General features: G+C 41.9%; 1 protein-coding gene across 1 annotated transcript in view; it reads right to left on the bottom strand.

Moving 5' to 3' along the window:
* The window catches only part of NAP1L1 (nucleosome assembly protein 1 like 1), a 28,599-nt gene extending 18,944 nt beyond the window's left edge, over positions 1–9,655 (bottom strand). The window contains exon 1 of the mRNA XM_058021996.1: positions 9,556–9,655. The gene's annotated coding sequence lies outside the window, so the exon portion shown is untranslated. The remainder of the gene's footprint in view (positions 1–9,555) is intronic.
* Positions 9,656–22,421: the final 12,766 nt, after the last annotated feature.

Raw genomic sequence — 22,421 nt, 5'->3', positions numbered from 1 at the left:
TACTAAAAATTAGCAAAACTCCCCTAAAATTTAAAACTTATCAAAACTGTGTGACAATTTGTTATTTTCATTAGGCTTAAAGGACACAATCTTGTTAAACTGTCATGTTTTTTTACAAAATGGAGTTTGATACAAGCAGAATGTTCACGTGTTCATCCTCAAGTAAGTCATTACTGAGCTTTCAGTTTTCAAGGGTTTTCGTTTCTTCACTGAGTGATTTTGCATAAGTGAAGACAGAAATACAAACTCCAAGTGTTCAGTGCTTCCTAATCTTTCCTTTATCCACACACAAACTAGCCTGAGTTTGCAGAGGCACCAGTCATGTTCCAGCTAGGGCAGAGGCTTTGGTGAGAAGCCTTTTCTAGTCCAGATCAGCTTTACATGTCCCAAGTAAGCACAGGCTATTAGATTACCCGGACATCCGCTCGCCCTCAGGAAGGCAGGTCACAGCGAGGTGAACTACAAGTCAGCTGAGGCAGCAAGACATTCCTGAGACACAGCTCCTCCAGCAAAACATCGGCATTTCTGCACAAGCCCCAGGGCTGCAGGCTGACAACACATCTCAGCTGTTCAGCAGCTCTGAGCACACCACACCACAAACAGAACCCACAGCCTCCCCTTTCAGCAAACACCTCTTCCCCTTCTCCAGACAAACTGCCCACACAGGAGGACAGCTAGTTGTATTAAAAAAAATCATCAGGATTAAGTCTGGTAAACTATTTGCAATGTGTGCAGAAACCAAAGGTGCCAGACAAATGACATCATACCAGCCAAGTTCAACTCTCACTAAAGACTGGGAAACTCAAGAGCAATATATCCACTAGAAGTTACTTCTAACTGATGCTCTTGCCTAGAATTCCAGGACTTGGAATTCTTAACTTGTAAGATTTCTCCTTACATCATCATCAATAAATACAGGAAACAAAAATTAAAATATTGTAGAGATCAATTAGAAAACACTCTTTGACTGCACATGGCCAAAACAATTGTCTGGGGTATTTTGCTCAAAATCTCTAACACAAGTTTGTAACTTTAAAGAGCTCAGATGCTCTGCATAGTGATCTTAAAGGTCTTTTCCAACCTAAACAATTCTGTGAGAACTGAGTGACTGTTTAAAAAGTGCACAGTACATGGTATAGAGTTTCACACTTCAAATGTCTTGGGACTACAACCCAAAAAATGCATCAGTCATTCCAAAACTGTTAGTAGAAGCTATGGTAGCAATCATGGGGTAGGGAAATCATTATGAGAGAGAAGATCATACAGTTCAATAGTAACTAGGAGAAAATTTAGCTCTTCTTCACAAAGAAGCAATGGAATAATGTATCAGGTTAAAAATGTCATTTTAAAAGGGAATAAAGCAGAAGACTGAGTGTTTCCTTTATACCTATGAGATCAAATTCATGCATCCATTACCACTAGCATGAAAACTGGTCATGAAACTAAGGGATATTGTACCTATTACTATCCTGAGGGGAGACCTATCACTCCCTGCTACAACCCAAAAGCAGGCTGTAGCTGGGTGGGGAGTAGTCTCTTCCCCAATGTTAACAAACAGGATGAGAGGAAATGGCCAGGGCTTGTTTAGATGAGATATTAGGAAAACTTTCTTCACTGAAAAGGTTGTCAGGCACTGAAACAAGCAGCCTAGGGAGGTGGTGCAATCACCAGCCCTGGAAGCACTCAAAAGATGTGTTGATGTGGCACTTGGGGACACGGCTAAGCAGTGAACACAGCAGGGTTGGGTTAACAGCTGGACTCAGTCTTAGAGGAGAGGCCTTTTCCAACCTAAACAATTCCATGTTTCTATGATTAACACAGCAGATAAACATGTTAAACAGATAAACACATTATCATTCATCTTAAGGAAAAAATATGGCTTCTTAGGAAAGCTGAAGGTCCAAAAGAAAATCAATCTCAATCAAATGAGCAGAGTAGTGCAGTGCTAGAACATCAACATATCTCATCTGTGTAATGAAAGACTTTATCAGCCACTGAACTCTCCAGAGACAATTCCTTTATTAGTGCCACAAAGTTATTCTATTAACAAAAGATTTCTAACTGTTAATGTAGGAACAAAAATTGACAAAATCTATTTAAATTTGCAAATCTAGAATAGATAATTAAAATTTTCTGCCCAAAAATAAGCACAGAACAAGGGAGTATGATCTAATAAAGAACACAATACTAATATAAAAGCTATAAAGTTCTGCATAAAGAGACCAAGGAGTTAAAGGTCAGTGGAAGCAAGGAACCCAGGTGCCTCAATACAGTAACAAGAAGGTGACACTGGACTCTTGCAGTAACTCCAATCCCATCATTTTGACACAACTTATTGTGCTAGCACCAACTCATCCACTATGTGCCAAAAACATATACAGTTAACAGCAGACATGCTAACTGGCATGGAGATGTACAGGAATCTTCAGCAGAAGCTGAAGTAAGGTGTCCTGACAAAGCGGAAAAGCCCAAGAAATTCAGACAAGAAGCGGTGTCTCACATAGCTACAAGAACAACTTGTAGCTATGCATGTGAGCTTAAATATCTGAGATGGGAAGCACTCATATCATCATGTGAGAGATACATTCCTTTCATAAAGGGAACAGCCAGTTTCTCTTCTGAATGATCTTCAAGTCAGAGAAAGTAAACCCTGCTGGAAAAGTTTATTGTAGTTCTTCCTCAGCTATGCATACTCCCTTCCTTCCATCAATGTCTGAATGGCAGTAAAGTTAAAAACTGCTGAAAGCGTTTCTTTGTACAGTGTTAGACCTTCAGTTACCGAGAATCAGCAGGGTCAAGAGACAGAGGCTGTCACAGGCAAGTACCTTTTATAACTCATGAAAAGGGTTAGGCAAGTTTGAAGTTACTGTGACACTGTACTGATACATCTGGCTTATGATAATGTGGAAAAATCCAGATTCTGACTGTAGAGAACAAATAAACATGATAAAAACATTAGAATGCTGAACCCAAGTAACACAACACAACTGAAACTGCTCTTTCCCCTTCAAGTGGTATTATTTTGCACTCCCTAGTAACTCCTGAGGTAAAGGCATCAACTTCATTTGCCAATGCAACTATTTCATTAGTCCTTGCAGGCCTCTGCACAATACATGTATGCATGTTACAGCATGAAAACACATTTTCCACATTTCAATTTAGAAGTGCTCTACACTTGTATGAGAATGCCAGTTGATGGGAAAAAAGTCAAATTCTGCAAAACAAAGCAAAGGGATCATATACATAAGTAATAATATTACTCAGCTATTAGTAACCTCAGGATTTGTTTTCATTCATGTAGAACCCCACTGTAAGCTTTCCCCTGAACTAATTTTTCTATCAGGAAATGAAGATTCAATCAACAAATACTGAACTCCTCTCTATGTAGTATTTTTACTGCATTTTAGATAGTGCCTGTTTACTCTTTCAGCAGAAAAGAGCCTCCATACCAAGAAGGAGATGGACTACCAAATTACAAATTAAAATCAGAACTAAACTACATCTGCATGCTTGTCTATGCTACTGACCTGAGCTCCGTGATCATGTTCTAAAAATAGGGTAATTAGCACACAATGTTGCCTTTGTTCTGAATGCCAAGATTCTGCAGCAGAAAACCTAACAAATTGTTTCTACTTAGAACAATCTTTCATTATTAGATAAGTAACAAGTTGAAATACAAACCTGGAAAAATTAACAAGGATCTTTACTTTTTTTAAAACAAACTACTTACTATAGGTTTTTATGGTTTTACTTTCCATCATGGATAATGGGAAGAACTGCAGCCATCCTAGAGGGTTGAAATCAAAGCCTTTGTGTATAAAGAAATATTTGAAATTTCCTATGACAGTATTTCCCAATACAGTTCATGTTTTCAGGTATTCAGTTTGTTAAAAAGTGGCAAAGTAATAAAAAAAAAATTGTCTTTAAACAAAGTTCTTCAGGTAGCAGGGTGCACTGTAACAGCTTAATGAAAACCAAACTTGTGCGTGCCACAACATCAAACAATGGGAAAAGAGCATTAATTGGCTGCCTAGATGGCCACATAATCAAACACAACCATATTGGCAATTACATTGCTATCTGCAAAACTCACACGCTGCAGCATTCAAGTTTTTATCCAATTTGACTTCAAAAACATCTAAGCATCCTTCTGTGAAAAGAAAGTTATAAAATACTGAAAAAAATGTACACGCTTCAGAAGTGTGCTTTTTGCTAGAACATCTGATGAATGCAATTTTAAATTTATTCACTAATCAAGAAGCCACTGAAATTCCTAAATGTATTTAGCAACTTCTTTGTTAGTTTCTGTTTCGTATTTTTCCTATGGAAGCCAGGCCACTACTAGACTACCAACTCTAAAGCACACAGTTTTCAACTAACAAGTCAGTGTGCACTAAAAAAGAACACAACCAGAACTTTAACACATTTTGGAGGCTATTGGGATGAGATGTTACAATTGGCAGTAGAGACTCAACAGAGGAATGCCCATGGTTATGGTTTCAGCCAGTGACTTTCAAATGAATACAGGTGCCATTTAAAAAGCAATTGTAAACATGTAGTAGGGCTACGGAAAACTTGAATCATGGAACTTGAGCGCTGTTTACAAAGTTATCTTCAGAAATACTCTCTTGTGAATTTCACTCAATCTTGCCTTCAGCAGCAATACGGAAGTATGTGGTACCTCCAACACACTGAAGATGGTGGTTAAAGGATCAAGAGGCTGTGTCATGAATATCTCCCCAGCTCAAACATAGCAAGCATGCATCTGATAAAGCCACCCTGCACACACCAGAAACAGCATAAAGCACTATACCAGTTGATACTTGCATTCAAAGATGAGTTCTTTCCAAAACTGTAGTATCATGATTTAACTACTGCTTAAAAGGGTGAGTCAAGTGAGGCAAAATAAATAGTATTTAAATCTAAAAGAACAAATAAAAAGATGCAATTCCAACTGCTTTAGAATTCAAAAGATCAAAAACCTGCTATGTAAAGACATATATAATGGCATGCAGTCCACTGAAGACTTCTTCTCAACATGCAAAAGTGGCAAGATCTGAAATGAATCCATGGTGACTAAAACACACAATTACAAAATATGATCACCCTGCACTTCAGCAATGTATCCTTAATGAAAATACTGTATCCACTGCTCAACACTGAAGAGAGGAACTAGCTCAGTTAAGGGCCTAGCAACATAAATACCTGAGCAACAGAAGATGTTCACATTTTGTATTAATAGCATTTGAGTGAAGAGCAACAAGAAATGACAAAAATACTTACATTAACAAGAAGTTCAAAAAGAACTGATTCAAACTTGGTTTCATTATGAACAACTTTTTTTCATGTACCCTCCCTGTGTTCCTCAACTTGACTTTTCAATGTCTATCTGGTTTAACAAGGGCCTGAACTAAACCAAAACTTTCCCTCGTGGGCAAGTAATCCCACAAGAAATCTGTAAGAACTGCTTCTCTGTTCTTTGAAACACTGCATATTAAACAATAACTAAATAAAGTAGTGGATTGAACCAATTGTAATGCAGATGGTCAGAAAAGATAACATTTATGTTTCTATCCTGGGTCTTAAAAGTCTAGGGATTTGTCCATTCCAGATTTCAAGCACCCACTTTGTCAAACCTCATAACCACAATCTCCAACACTCAGTTAATTCTAGTATCTCTCATGTTTTGGGTGAAGGTTTCCTCATTGCTTGTTTGTTATTTGGTAGTGGCAGTTTTTTAAAGAATAAACATAAAACCATCAATTGAATGCTTCAAAGATATAGGTACATCCAAAACCCAGCTTTTGTATCTAAAATTGGCTTTCATTGAACATAAAAATCTACCAAGGAGCAACTGGTAGTACTTTCTTCTCTAGTTGTCAATGACAAGGTGAAACAGTAGATGTGCAAACTGTCTATTGATTGTGGCAAGTTAAGATTTAAACTGAGACATCACCATTGCAAGTCATGTCTGTGCAGATGTACATTTAAGCACATAGCCCCCAAATGCATCGTATTTTCCAGTACTAAAAATCTAAACAGCTTTCTATCTAGGAAAGACCTGCAGCTTAACCTTTGACAAGTAGTTAGGATGCAGATAATGTCTTCATTTAAGCAGATGATGCAAATTCATTTAAAATATTAATCTTTCAGGAAGTTCATATCTTTAAATATTTATATTTTTAAGTAATTCTGGAGTATCAAAGGTAAATCAGAAAACTTTTTTAATTGACTGCAACTGAAGATTTAATCTGCAATATGTCAAGTCTTCCTGAAAACTTAAGGTCAAAAGTTATGGCTACATACACAAGTATATCAATAATTAGGATTTTTACTTCTGCATTAACTTTGCTGATTCAGAAAATAATATAATCATTTAGTGTAGGAAGCCCTCAAAGCCCTCACACGTTGCTTCTAAATAGCTTAATTTTTCAGAAGGTCATCAAATGAATCCCCAAGCAACTTCTGTGATGCCTTCCAGGCATGTCTGGTCTTCTAGACAAATACATTATGACACCAGACCTACTCTCCAGATTAACAATGTTGGGTGATGAGGAAATGCACTAACCTCTGAGCTGAGTGAGAATCAGCTAGATTGAATTAGCTCTAATTATAATCACTTCTGAATGCCAAGTAATTTACAAATGAAAACTGACCTATAAGTATTAAACCCCTCCTTGGATTAAACACATACTAAGAAGTTCCACTCTGTTATTTACTAGCCACCTCCCTAAGGAGAAGCTCAAAGCAATGCAGTTGCCCAGAGCAGTTGAGAAGACTCCTCAGCTGTACTAAAATAAAACCAGATTAAAAAGCCTTGCTTCTGTTTGCAAAGTTCTGACTTCTGTGTAAATGGCTATTTGTACCTCACAAATACCAAAGCACTCCCAGCTCATGGAAAATCCCAGAGCTTAAGTTGCACTGAATGTATAGGGACGCAGAAAAACAAACAAGCATTGAAGGAACACCTGCATCTCCATTTTCTGTAACCTGTCCAATTCCTGCAGTTTCCTTTAGAATCAGATCCTTAGCTAGAGATGTGCCATGTTTGCAGCAGTTTCACAAGAACCTCAACATGAACTGCATTACAACTGCATTAGCAAAAAGGTGAAGATACCAGAGACATGTTCCTAATACCTGATGTTCTACTGGAATAAACTGGCTTCCACCAAAGGATAGAACAAAAATTCAAAATAGAAGATTCTTGTCTTATTTCCCCCCATAAAATTTTTCACTATTGAAATTAATATCCTCAAGTTATTTTACTCCCTGAAGGAATACAATTTCTGCCATGATAAGTCAAGCTCTTCTTGTTACCATTGTTTTAACTTTTAGGAACCTAGTGAATAAAGACGTTTTTATCAAATGTACAGGGTAAGCCAAAGTTTCCTCATAGATGTGGAGTTCTCTATTAGAGGACACGGCCTCAGCCTGGAAGACCCAGGTCTCACTCAGGGTTGTGAAAACTCTGTTAACCGAGGTTTATAACACCATGCCCACACCACCTTGGTTTCAGTTTCGCTTGTGCACACATGCTCAAAGCTAAGGAAAAAACCACACCACCCCTTTCCAGGGCGTTTAGTAAGCAGGTTACCATAACAAGTCCCCCAGCTGCTCCCAGGAATAGTTTCTGAGTGAGGCAGGGGGTAGATGAAGCACCAGGATGGTGGGAGCATTGCTGTGTACGTGTAAACAGGCAGAGCTGCAGCAGATCAGGCACTTTGAAACACTGGGCTGGCAGCACAGAACTTCTGCATGCTCCCAACATTCACTCCCTAGTCTGTCCAAGGCAGAGAAAGACCAGGAGCTCTGAAAAACACCAATCTACCACCTGTGCACAGGACGAACATTCAGGCCTCAGAAACCAAGAGTACACGATATCACAGAAAAAGTGGAGGGCAGTAACACTGCTAACATGTATCACTCTCACGGGACTAAGTGGGACACACACAAGCTCAGGTGTCAGTGGCCTGTTCTAAGCACTTCTATCAATGTTTCAGGTACTCAAAGCCTGAGCGGCCTTAACCTTTGTCTGGTACAGAAGCATCCAAGTCACTCAGATTTCCATGTATGTATATTTTAAATACTATGTTCCTCTAAGGATTAGTATAGTTTCTGGATTTGCAAGGGCCTGGAAACCACTCAGGTTGCTTCAATCAAAGTACAGTGATTCTCTCATTCTTTAAAGAGTATCACTGTAAAATGGGCTCAGCAGGAAGGCTGCTAAAAAGCTACCAACATGTTTGCCAAAAACTACCTTCAGCAGTTCACAGCCTTAGGCCTTAACTCTTCCCTCAAGTTTCATTTCATGACTGTAATTAAAATTATCAGGCACTATCTCCTGCCTGATTAATGTAGCATCTACCAGCAGATGTTAAAATCCCAAGAGGTGCTGAGCAAAGGAGAGTATTTGTCATACCTTGCAGACACTGTGCCCACTTCTCTTACCCTCCACAAGTGAGGTAGAACATGAAATGCTCTCACTAGAGTGAGATACACTCAAAGTGTATCTCAACAAGACTTCAAACATATACCTAACTGCAGAGCTTGGAGATAAAATGTGGAAGGTGCTGCTGCGTTATTACTATCCCAGTTGCTTCAAAAAAGATTTGCGTTTTTTTCTGCAAGCAGACGATGTCGGTTTTTCAGCCAATATTGAAAGTCTCACAAGTATTGATAGTGTAAGGCCCCTAAACATTCAATATGGAATACAGTATGTTTTATACATCTAAATGAATGCTGAACACAAGATAGTAGATCCACTTGTAATTACTAAATCCTCCAGGCAGTGTCTCAGCCTTCCTCGGGGACACTATTCAGGGTGATACCAGCTAACAGGCGCCCGGAGAAGCGACATGTTGAGCTCCCGGACACCACAGTACCCCGAGGCAGGGAGCAGCCCGTGCGCTGGCTGAATCTCTGGGTCCCCCTGCCAGCAGCAGAGCACAGCACACCCGCGCCGCGGCTCCGCTCGGAGCGGGAACAAGGCGCGGGGGGCGGCACAAGGCCACGGCGCGCTGCCATCGCCGCTCCGCTCCGCCATGTGCGCACTCACCGCGCGGGGCCCGCGCCGCTCCGGCACCGAGCCCCTCCCGCGCCCTCCCCGCGCCCGGCCGGACGCTCACCCGCTCCTCCCCGCGCCGCTTTCCGGCCCCGCCGCCCTCCCGGTCCCCGGCCGCGCCGGGCGCGGCCCCGCTCGGGCGCCCACGTGTTGCGGGGCCGACCCGCCTCCCCCCAGCGCCGGCCACGCCACGGGCCCCGGCCTAGCGCGGCCCGGGCGCTCCGCGGGGCGCAGCGGAGGGACGCGCGGGAGGCGGCGGGCAGCGCTGCTCGCTGCGGGCCCGGGGGGCGAGCAGCGGCGTGGCCGCCCCGCGGGCCGGTACCCGGTGTGGCACGGGCACCGTCGGCCCCCCGCGTCCCGCCAGCCCAGGGGCCCCGCTAGGCCGGGCCGGCATCCGCGGCCTCCCCGCGAGAGAGCGGGGGGCCCAGCGCCCCCCGGGCGCCCCCCGTGCCCCCCAGCCCGGGGCGGCGGCGGCGGCCGCGCTCCGGCGGTACCTGCGCGGCCGGCGGGCGGCGGTGACTCAGGAGCAGCGAGGCGGAGGCGCCGCGCGGCCGGCGGTGAAAGGACCCGCGCTCCCGCCGCTCGCGCTCATATAGAATTAACGTCACCACGTAACCCCCCTCCCCCGCCGCCCGCGTCTCATGGCAACGCGTGCGCGCGCCCTCGCGCCGCCCGCCCGCCCCGGGAGCGCGCGCCGGCCGTTGGCCGAGGGCCGTTGGGCCCGAGCGGCGGCGCGCGCGGAGCCGCCCGCGCTGGCACCCCCGGGCACGCGCCCGCTCACGCACCGGCCGCCCGCGGGCCCGGGGGAACGGGGGAACGGGGGAACGGGCCCCGCGCCGCCGGCCGAGCCGCCCGGTGCTGCCCCGGCAGGAGCGGGGCGAGGGCGGAGCCGCCCGCCGGTCAGGGTGCGACGTACCCCCAGTGCTTCGGTGCTGCCCTAAGCCTGGACTCGGGGGCTCCTGAAGGCACCTGAGCATAAATAGAAGTTAGTCGGGCAGGTAAACTGCATTCACAGAGGCCGCAGGTGCCACAAAACCACAGTCAGTACTAGCTTACCTTGAAAAACCGAGCTGGGCACCGCGGTGGTTCAGCAGTTTCGACCGTTTCTGCCTTGGCTGGGATGAACGGCCAAAGGCAGCAACAGCTCCAACCCTCCTATTTTGCCTTGCCAGAGACTTGGTTTCCTGCAAGTGCCTGTCATGCCTGACTTTGAGCTCCAAACAACGCCATTCCTAAAACGGATTCTTTTCTAGAGTTTCACTCCCATGCCCATGGTCTTGAGTAATAGCATGGAGCACACTTGGAGAAGACATCTGTGATCTACACTAAATGTAAATGTCTTTGAGACTTCCAGCTCCCCTTGGCTGGAAGGAGCCAGTGATTCCAAATACAATCAGGTGGGATGGCCAGACACAGGGTGTGATGGCATTAGAGCTGTTTGCTGAGGATATACTGCCAAATACCTAATGTGTGTTCTTTGGAATTTACCAAATTCTTCCATCTACTTGTCAAAGCAATCTGCAGCCTGAATGTATCTATTTAAATAATGAAAATGACAACAGAAAGGAAAAAAAAAAGTAATGGATCTGCCAAGTATCTGCAACACTTTCTATATTAAGAACAAGGAAACTATAAAGGATTCTATTCCATATGGTCCCACACCAGCTTTGTTCCGGTGTTTGGCAGTAAAATCTCAGCCCCCAAAAGCAGATGTCTTTGTGGCAAATAAATCCCATCTGCAAGACAGAAGTTTATGGAGAGAACTTAAGGATGTCCTCCTATTCCCCAGCACACTGACTTTTTGAAGGTGGGCTTCTTTATATCATTCAATTTTAAATAGTTTGAAACCACAAAGCTGTAAGGAAGAAAAAGAAGGATCCAGGACAAGGACTGCACAGCATAGTCTGAGTGACAGGAATTAGGGAGAAACAGAGATGGGGATGCCACATGACTCAAAAATTAAAATACCTGTACCCCCACTTGCAACCCTTTTAAAACTGGATACTAATGTCGTATTTATCCGAGGTGTTTGTGCTTGGGAATATGAAGAGGGCAGAGAAGTACAGCAGGCATGTGGTAAAAATGAGCAGTCGATTGCTATTATTGCAACAACAATTACGTGCCATTGCAGGCGTTCCCTTTATTCAATCAGCTAAAGTGGCAATCCGCTGTAAATAAGTGAGTCACAAGGCAGTGGCTCGCCTCGCTTGTCTTTCTGACATCTGCCACCTGGTGACATGCTAGACCCTGAGGTGACACCCAGTGACCCCTGTGAAGGGGCACGGGAGAAATGAGACATGCAGAAGCCAGCAGTGTGGAGTAGAGAGTGTAAGGTAGTCAACAGCCACAGGTAAAGACTGGGCACAAGTGTAAGCATGTCTAAGCTGGAAACATGCCTCTAGATTGGAGGGAAATGCTTTCCAACCAGAATTCAGAAATGTCTTTTGGGGGTTTGAATTAGTCAAGTCAGCCCCTTCTCATAAGACAAAATAAAACCAAAGTCCTTAACCAAGGGCTTTTTAGCAGTTTTTGAAGAACAACAGATATGGAAACATTTTTCAATAAGAAACAGTTTCTGTGAACAGCTAGAAAGGGACAAAAGACAGAATATAAGGACACAGCTCTTGCTTCCACATGGCACCTGCCATCACAGATGTGTGGTAAGAGGAGAAAACAAACTTACTTCTTACCTGAATTGTATGCACACTCAAACTTTATTGTTTCAGTTTTTTTGCTGTCAAATGGTTCAACTCATCCTAAAATTTGTACAGTCATGAAAATTACAAAAACTTTAGTAAAACTTGAGTTTTAATGGCTGATATATTTTTCTTTGCTTTTTGTGTGTTTTCCATGAGCATGCTCTATAACTTGTGGTTTCAGTCAGTCTGGATAGTTGAAGTACTGCCTTGGAATTGCACAGAACATCAAACTACAGCCATTTTTTGCAGAATGGGAATAAAATCACCAGAGAATACCTTAGATATTGACATAGATACATTTTCCTTGTAAATGTATTCTTGGTTTTGTTTGTTTTTTTTTTTAAATATTACATCTTGAAGCTTTTTTAAAAGACTGAGATCATGTGTGTAAGAAACATTCAGGTGTGGTCACTGAGTGCACAGAGAGCCATCATTTTCTCCCAGCTGGCATAAAGAGCCTTGACAGAGACACTAGGAGAACTGCCCTATGGCATAGAAGCTGGGATGTGCCTTCTGGGGACAGTGACTTGAGGTCAAATTGCTGCTCCAAATCAGCAGAAGAGTTTGAATGAGGTCCCTCACGTGCCAGTTGAGTGTCTTACACATGGAGCTACACAATGGCAGGAATCTGAGCTCTGCCTCAGTGCCTAGCACTTATCAGGAGTGCTCCCTTTGCATCCTGCCCCCGAGAGCTTGCATCACTGACTCAGTCCTTGCCTGTGGAGGGGGGCTCCAGCAGAGGCTGTCTCCAGGAGCCTGGAGGGCACCCAGGGACAGAGCACAGCTCTGGGCTGGTGCATGGAGGGCCCTGAAGAAGGTCAAGCACTGATTCTCTTGCAGGAGGTTAAACCAGTATTTCTGTAACAGCCTGTTGCAACAGATGGGTTTGGCACTGGGATCCAGGCTCAGTCCTGCTAAGCACAGCATTCAGCGTGCTTGTGCTCATTCAGGCTGCAGCCAAGCTAAAGCAGCACTGCCTTAGCTTAGAAAAATGTGTTGGTCATGGAGCTTAGTATGCTTACTTCAAACCAAGAACTCCTCTGTGGCAGGTGATTCATTGACCATTAAAACTGCTTTAATTCTCTTTTGTACTACTTGAAAAATGCAGAAGGTCCTTAGTATGAACCTGGATGTGATTACCTGAACACCTAGACACCCCTTCAGACTAGAAGGCACAGGCTTGGCACCTGACAAAGGCTCAGTTTTACAGGATTCATGTCCTGCTCAGCACTGCAGACCTGCAATATATGAAAAACTACAACTACACATTCTCTTCTGGTCATGGCAGATTTCAGAACAACTCGCTCTGAGTGTTTTCCAAAGGACCAATTGTCCAAGGTTACCCTCTCCTGAAATCTGTTGGCAGATGTGGGCACTGAGTCACAGCAATGGATGATATGAGTGCTCCTTGTGTGCTGGTGTCTCTGGTAGCTGGCTGAACTGCAATCACCATGGAAGTTATCATCAGTCACTGGAAATGAGAACACTCACTGAACTATTTACAGAGCAAAAACTCCAAGTGTCACAAAGCGATGCCTTTTCCTCAGTAATCTCAAACTGTGTGGACCTACTAGGTTTATCAGTACACAGTGAAACCAGAGAGTCCAGAGTATTCCTTAAACAAGATGAGATTGCTTTTGTGTGGCTAAAAGCAATTCTTTCAACTCTCACTGGATGATTATTCCAAATTACATGGCCAGACAATGAATGACACACCACAGAGCTGGTTAGTTTTTCCATGTATTGTTTACTTTTTGAGGAGCTACTTGTTTTATAAAGGAAAACACATCATCCCAGCAAGCAAGTCATAGTTTAGAAACAGTGCCACAGGCAGCATAGAAAGTTCTGCTGAGCTAACACATGGCAAATCATGCAAATCCCCCCATAGAGCTGAGTGAACAGCTCTCATAGGTTTCTGGTTTGTATTTACTTCTGCTTTTGTGAAATGAGTGCAAATTTTCCCTCAGGGAACACAGGGGTAACAGCAAACTAAAGAAATACAGTGTGTGTAACCTTTGACATATTGTAATAAAAGACAAATAAAAATTACATGGTTTGAAAAAAAGTGAAATGCTGAAAGAAGACTATATACTTTTTTGTACAATAAACCTTTAACATCTTTCATTTTTCAATATTTTTTACTGTCCAGGGACTAAATTATGACTTTTCCTTACATTAGAGGGATTGCTCATAGATACAGAAGGTATAAATTAAAACTAACAGAATGAAAAAAAAACCCCACCAATCCAGACCTAGAGGAGAGATAGAGAAAATAGGGATGTGGTGTGTAGTGATAAACTGGAGCAAAAAACCAAAATTGTTCAGATGTATTGAAAACAATGAAGAAATGTATGTACAATTACTTTAGAGGTAGTACAGAAGTTAAAATCTCAAGTACAGTACACTTGATGTTTTTAGGGTTATTTCTGGGGGCTAGCACTTTCTGCAGGTTTGGGTTCTTTTAAATATTGTACTTACTGTGAAATAATTTTATTGTGAAAAATCAGTGCTAACTGAAATGTCACTGTAGAGCAGACTTTTTAAAGAAGCTGTATGTGAAAACTGATGAATTATTAAATCATTTCATTAGAAAAAAATCTTGTTATAATGTATGTAAATTAGTTAAATAATAAGAGGAAAAAAATCTGTATCTCTTGGAGTGTCTCTGATTGGTGCTAATGTATCTAAAACTAAGACAGTATCTAATGCTAATGTATGTAACACTAACAGTAAAACTATGTCCAGAGGGGGTTTTGTTTCTAGTACTATTGGTCACTTCACTTGATAAGATAAATGCCATGAAATGGATAGTTATAGTCCAGGGGCTTGCTTTGGTCTCATAAGGATGTCAGTAATATATTGCTTAAAGGGTGTCCAATACCTTATACATAAAAGGAGGGAGCTCACTCCCTTAAACTACTCTGGTTCTTTGACCTTCCCAGGTTTAATTGTTCGGAGTTGGGATTGATTTGGTTTGGTTTTTTCACAGTAAGAGAGTATACTAGCCATGCCAGAACTCTCTGTTGTTATTAAAGTGCCCACCGTAGCACCCCTGGATATATATTCAGCCTCACAGTGAAGGAGAAAATGGTTTGGAGCCATATGAAAAAAAAAATAGCATCCCAAATAAGGGGGAAAAAACAATGACTTGTTCTTGTGGGCAGAATTCCCTCCCTGCTTTTCCCCCCTCTAAAAAAAATCACAGATAGAGCAATTACAAACATTCCATTCAGATCATCTTCAATTGTTTAGTTTTATTCTTCCTATTTCACTATCTCTTTATTGGCGTTAATTCCAATGTTTGCAATTAAAAAATCATAATAAAGCTAAGTCTTACAATTTATTATTTAAAAATATCAAAATAAAACTTTGACAATTTTAGCACTTTTGTCCCACACACACATCAAGTTGAAACATTTGCTTAGACAATTTGCTTGTCCTTTTTGACAATTTGCTTTGTCCTTTATTTTCAATGAATTGACAATTACAAATTTAATCTACGACCCTGACCTTCACAATAAAAATTCTCAGCAGCTCTAGTTAGAGCATGACCTGGCACAGGAGAGCTACTTCCTTCCCCTCTTGTAGCCTGGTTTCTCAGAAGATGGTGAACCTTCAATGAGCACAGATACAGACACTACTTGCTTTGCTCAATGCATTTTTCTAAATCTTTGTTTTCTTCAGCAACATGAGCAAAACAGGTGTCTTGGCACCACATAGCAGTAGAGAATACATGTGGAAAAATTGTACCTACTCCAGGCAGCAAAAAAATTAAGGGTGCCTCCAAATTACAGTTCAAAACACAGCACTTCAAGTAGATGACATTCAAAGGCTGATCATCTGCCAAAAAGCCACCTGAAGCATGTCAACTTAGGGATATTAACAAGCTTTATTAAGTAAATTTGTAAGAAATTGTGCATATTTAAAACTTGTGTATAAGGCTCATTTTCCCTCTTTGCTCCCGTACTGCTTCCTCTGTAGCTTTGCCTTGGGGCTAGAGCTGAGAGGAGTCAAAAGGAAAGGAAAGGTGAGGATATTGTGCTGAAGATCTTTGAGTCTGGGTCAATGGCTGCAGGATCTTGCATACGGATTCTTAGGACAGTCTGTCAGGGGCTGACACCAGTTCTGTCCAGAGGGTGTCTGGAAGAGTTTCTACCAATGGGGTTCTCAGATGCTTAAATCCTGTTGGCTGAAATAGCCAAAGCTACACTTTTGACTGGAACCAGCAGTGCAGGACTGAAGGGAACCTTGAGAAAGTGCTAAGATAACAACATTATGAGGGAAATTCTCACACTTTTCGTGATAAAAGGCCTGCTCAGGGACCTACTGAGATGAATCCCATAGAAGATGGGCCTGCAGAGAAGAGAGGTCCAAGTGAGTTTACTAATTTTTCAAGGACTCCCTCCTTGAAGCTTAAGATCAGTCCATCCTAACTTGCAGAGAGCCAAAGGTGGCAGGAGATCTTCATGGACAATGAGCTCCTCAAAAAACACTGTCATATAGAGGAAGCATTACAAGAGGCGGGAGTAGGGATAGGTAACCTGTGAGGAATATAGAGATGCTGTCTGAGCATGCAAGAATACTATTAGAAAAGGCAAAGTCTACCAGGACTTGATTCTGTTAAGGGACATGAAAGGCCACCAGAAGGGCTTCTACATGTGTCTCAGCAGGAAGGGCCCTGTGTTGAATAGGACAAATGACACAAAAATGGCCAAGATGCACAATGCTGCCTTTGCCTCATTTTGCACAGATAAGATTTGCCTTCAGGAGTTCCAGGTCCCTGAAGACAGGGTGAAAGTTTGGACACAACAACCTCCTGGGTTTCATCAGGTCCTGGGAGGTGTTCCTTCACCTCTGGTCTGCCCTAGTGGGATGTATCTGCAGTGCTGAGTCCTGTCCTTCAGTAAGGCAGCTCTGGAAAAGAGCTGTTCTGATTAGGAGACTGGGGCATCTCTCCTATGAGAAAAGGCTGAGAGAGCTGAGACTGTTAGTCTTGAGCAGGCTAAGAGCAATTTTATCAATATTTATGCACACCTGCCTGGGGGTAATAAAAGAGCCAAACTCTTCTCAGTGATGCTCAGTGAAAAGACAACAGGCAACAGACACAAATTGAAATATGGTAAATTTCATTTAAACATATGAGAAAACTTGTTCACTCTGAAAGTGAATGGCACAGGACACCAGTTTGAATCCTTGGAGATACTCAAACCCCAATTGAGTACAGCCCTCAGCAACCTGCTCTAGCTGTTCCTGCTTTGAGCAGGAATTTAGACTGGATGACTGTTCTGTTTTTCTATGATATTTACGTAAAAGCCTTGTTGACATTTGATGTTCAAGGATGTTAGAGGGAAAAGCTGGAAAAACACTCTCAGCTGAAGTTTTCATTATGAAAAATGCACTGTAATACCTTTAGTTCAAAACCACCAGAACAGTAGCACAGCATGCCTGACATACTCAGAGCTCACATGTCATCTGATTAATTCCAAAATGTCCATGAAGAAGGCAAATCAAAATTGTTCACTATGGCTTGCATGACAGATTTGCCTAGGGAAAGAAAGCCTTCATACTTGGGGAAGTGGAAGTTGGCTGTATTCTGTTATTTATTAGGTCACTTTCTAGAAAGCCACCCTGAGTCCCAGTTATAAATATAACATTTTATCGTTCTGCAGGAGAGCAGAGTGCTTCTGCATCATTTGGCCTTATAATCTCTATTCATTTCAAATCATATCTATAGCCTAATTTAGGCTGTTTTCTTATAAAATATACTAGTATTTAAAAGCTGATGGTACTGCTAAAACTGCTTTGACTTTTTTGCTTGTCATTCTGTTTTGTTGCTTTATTTTGATGCTATTGCTTTTCATCTTTCTCTATCTCCCACTGCAATGAGCAGACTTGGAATTCGTAAGAACTCTGTGGTATTGCTGCATCAGCTGAAAAAGGATGCAAGGCAGAAACTAGGCAGAAAAATAAAGGGAAGTTGCAAACTATGAGAGAAGAGCAAAGGAGAGGAAGTTCGGTGAGTGAAGTAACCAAAGCCTTTAAAAATAAGGTGGAATTAATTCCACCTGCTTCAGGTGTTCTCAACTTGAATATCTCCACTTTCCTGTGTTGCATTAATAATGGAGAAAGATAAGCCTTCATACAGTATAACTCACCTGGGCTGTTTTAATTGTTGGAAGGTGGGAGGACTTATGCTCTAGAAGTGCCTTTTTTTGTCTGTTGACAATACAAGGTCTGAAGGATGATCAAAAATATGTGTGTTCATTTAATGAATCCACATAAATTCTCTAGCACTATTTTCCACACCAAAAGTGAAGAACAGAAAGCTGAACATTAGAAGCAGTCTGGGCAGCTTGTATTGCCAAAATGGAGTGCCCTAGAACACCTGGAACACAAATTGCCCAGGATATTTATTTTGCAAGATTAGTATTGTTTTTCCTTTCTGTTTTGCACAGTGGTGTCTGGGTCTGAAATGCAGAGAGTATACATACACTCAGTAGGTTGTTTGGCTTGTGTTTGCATCTGTAAGCATCACATCTCTGCCCAATTTCACCTGGCTCCCTAAGTCCCTTTTCCTCAGGTGCTCCAGAATTATTCTACTTTATGATGGCTGAAAAATTCCAGGTGTAGGCAGATGTGCAAATATTATATGATGTGTTTCTCCTTTCCCTTAGCACAGCTTTGTTGTTTTGGGGCAGATGAGGTGTTTGTCCTCAAGATACCTTTTCTTATTAATTTGCTACTCCAGGAAGCAACATATCTTAGTATTGTTGCTGATGCCAGAAGGACACTAAAGATGGTCAAGATTCCTGGAAGGTCTAGATGATAGCCAAAAACTGCTATGTGTATTTGTCCCTTGGGTGAACAAATCTGCATTGAGATAGAAATACCTGGTTATGAAGCAGCTTTTAAGCCTGGGGAATTCATCCAAACAAGACACCATACAGGTAAAGAGTCAAATTGATGCAACAGAGAAGCTATGCAGAGAGAAAAGACAGAAAGCAGACTTGTTAATCCAAAAGTACATCTCTTATGTAAACAATTTCTTGAAAAAACATCACTGTGGAATAGCTTTTTTTTTTTTTTTCAGCTCAAAAGGAATAATAAATGCTAGATAAAATAACAAAGAACTCAGAAGACGTGATGAAAAGAGCCTTTCTGCAAAGTTCCTTAAGGGATTCTGAAAAAAATTTTCCCCACATGTCAAAGGCCAGATTCTTTAATTTCTTCTTAATAGCTGTTCATCTAGTCATTAATTCACTGCTAATGCACAATGAAAAATAATATGATTACAATGTAAATAATTTATAAGGATTAGCCATCACGGGAAATACAGACTTAGAAAAAAAGAATCTTAAAAAAGATTCCCACCTTTTATTTAGGATTGGATCAGCATAATTACATTTGTTCTGTAAAAATCAGGTGTTCTATGTAAATTCAACAGTATGCAATTAAATGTTATGACAACAGTGACAAGATGTCTTCAATAAATTCTAGAGTTCAGAAATTTCTAGGGAAGATTTGTCTGTTCACAAAATAAATTTTACCTTGGAGCTCTTGGGATTTCTCTACCAAACCACTTTTACATTTAGGGTAACATATTGGTTTTAAATTCTCCATAGCTACCCAAGTAGTGGCATTCCACATATCAATATATAATGTACTATAAAATACTAATATAAATATTTACTACTATAAACTAGTACATTTTATTGTGCAGTCCATCAGTAAAGCATTTTTTTATAATATTGTTTCCTATTAGATATTCAGATATGAATATATTCATTAAAATGTCATGGTATTTAAAATACCTTACATGTTACCTGGCATTTTATAACATTAAAGTGGAATTACTTGTATTAGAGGAATAGGAATACAATAATTAAGTAATTTGTACAGGGGATATAAATTCATAGGCAAGCAGTGCTCCAAATATTTATGAATGTCTAGCATGCTCAAAGCTCTAGTTTTTTTTAATGGCAAAATATGAATTGATGAAATACTGCTTTGCAAATATATGCTCTCGACAGTCAATGAACTGGAGGAATCCTGCTTCATTAAATTGATTGCTTACTCCAAAAATATCTCCATCTACAGCTCTTCCTCCCAAATCCCATGAGGTAGACGGCAGCAGCAGCTACCCCAATGCTTTTCAGTCTCTCAGGATCTCATTAGATGCTGAGTATTCCAGCCATTCTTCTGTTCCTGCTGCCCTCCTTCCTGCTGCCGAGCAATCAGTCTAATCCCAGTCCCAGTGACTCCTTGTCCTGTGCCAAACTGGGCAGCATTGCTGTGCTGCCCTCTGACTCCATTCTGGTGTGTGTGGCTGCAGCAGCTCAAGCCTCCCTCCCGTGTGGTTCCCCTTGGTGCTGTTCTGCAGCTCAGTGGGGCTCCTACCCCCGGCTCCTGGCTCCAGCTTTAGCCTTCAGCTCCTGTAATCAATAACTGTGGCTGATAATTGTCATCTAAGGTCTCATTAGCGTTACACCTATTTGTTTCTGTACTCCTACCAAGGAACTGGAAACATCTCCTAGGTGGTGGCTGGGAAAGCAGGTACAGCAAAGTGCAGCTGCATGGACCTGAGGGTTCTGTAATGAAAGATGTGCAAGTTTTTCCAACCATTAAAACAACAACTATTTTCTGTTTGAACTTTGGTACCTTAATAGAAGGCACTTTTGACATAGCTAAAATGAAAGAACAGCTTCAAAGGAAATAAGAATGTGTGGCCTCTTGAATTTTAATTCATTTGCTTCAGCTAATTAACTATTTGCACTGTCTGTGTGTAAAAATATGATCTTTGCTCTCACTAGTTTACTTACCACTTTTGGGGTTTTTGTTTGTTGTTTTTGTTGTGGGGTTTGGTGTTTTTGGTTTTTTTTTTGCTGTCAGAATGTTCTGGAAAAAGAATTGAAGCAGATGCAGCAATAGGTGATTGCAGGCCTAATCTTCTTCATGCATTACTCAGCAGAAAATTATAATGAAGTTGGTTTATAGTCTGTAAAATACTCACTTGTTGCTTTGGACTTAGATAGATATTGTCAAGACTGGCTGAAGTGTTTGGATAAGAGTCTGTACACTGCAGGAAATCTGTGGAAAAAAGCAAGTATTGAAAGTCCTGCATAGCCATTGGAAAAGGATTAAAAGTCCCCCAGGATTAAGCAGCAGGCAGGGCATGCATCAGCAAAGGAGAGAGCTACACATCTTTGCTTGGTCCTTAAGAGAACTCCTCATAGATCCCAACCTGAACAGCTCAGCACCTTTCAGCCATACCTACAATTGCTCCTTGCTTTGATTTCTCATCCTCTTGGTGTGCAACTTTTGTTCAATGGAATTATTGCACTGGAACAGTATAATTAAATTTCTTTTCTTCCTTAGTATGAGCGTGTGCATTCCATCTGCCTCATCTGCATTAGTCATGTTTGCTGGGAATGTGCAGCCATTAAGTGGGTCACTTGGAGCTGGATGGCATGCCATCAACCACACACAGTCCTTCCCAGCTCCCTCCCACATGCTGCTTTGCTGCCTTTGCCCTCGTGGGTATGACAGAGCACTTACTACTCCGTTCCAGTGCTCCTGAGAACAGAGAGACATTATTCTGTACTGTTTCTTATCTCTTCAAATTAGTTTCTTCCTCCTGGAAACAGAAATTTCTGCTTGCAGCCCCACAAACTGCAGCTTGATGCTCCTCTTTCTGTTCCCTCATCCCTTCACAGGAGCCCAGAGCACTTCAGGTTCCTCCATCAGGCACATGGCTGCTAATGGCCACTGTGTAATTTTAGGTTTGCAGGCTGCATATTCCTTTCTTAACTTCATGGTTATGGCATACATTTAGAGCACTTTTCAGGGCTCTAGAGGTTCCATTTATCCATGTGTTGCATTCAGAATAATCCCTGTCAAGCACCGGTGGCATTGTGCAGGTGCCATAAATGAAATGTAGAGTTGCAATAACAAAAAAAAATTGCAAATTCTAATTTAAATTATCCCTGATAAAGCCCCCAAGACATTTTATGTAGGAAGAATGTAATTTTGAAATTATTTTGCAAAGGGAAGAGATGAGGCAGCTGTGAAAATGAGGCTACTTACTCTTTCTTGCTTCTCCTTTGCCCTATCATTCCTTATCCCGCAGTTAACCAACAAGAGGTGACCCCAAGGGCAGGTCTTTTCTGTTCCCCACAGAGTCAATGTGAGAGGCAGCAGCTCCCCTATGCAGCACAGTCATTTCATTGAGACACCATCCAGCCCAGAGCTTTCAGCAGAGCAAAACCATTAAGAGCATCAGCCTGAGCATCTAGCAAGGATTTCCTGGATTACAGCTCAAGCTGATTTTACATCAAAGTTGGCAGATGAATTTAGAGATTAAGATTTTCCTCTCTTTCTGGTGGATCTTACTAGAGGCCATGCAAGCACTGTAAAGGGCCTAACCAGGTAGGATTGCTCATCCTAAATGGTAAAGACAGAAATGTACAGGGAATGTGTAGTCACCACCCCTCTTTGATGGCCTGCATATTTAACAGATAAAGTAATTCACAGAACGAAGATAATCTCGGGTCCCTAAATTAATGGACTACATGGAACTTCAAAAGATAAGCACAGATTGCAGGATTTTAATGGCCAGGAATCTACTTGCAGTCACAGTATCATCAAAGAGAATTCCATTCATA

Source organism: Melospiza georgiana, chromosome 4, assembly GCF_028018845.1.
Source record: "Melospiza georgiana isolate bMelGeo1 chromosome 4, bMelGeo1.pri, whole genome shotgun sequence".
Lineage (NCBI taxonomy): Eukaryota > Metazoa > Chordata > Aves > Passeriformes > Passerellidae > Melospiza > Melospiza georgiana.
Note: the sequence above shows the minus strand (reverse complement) of the source record. Positions and strands in the feature narration are given on the sequence as shown.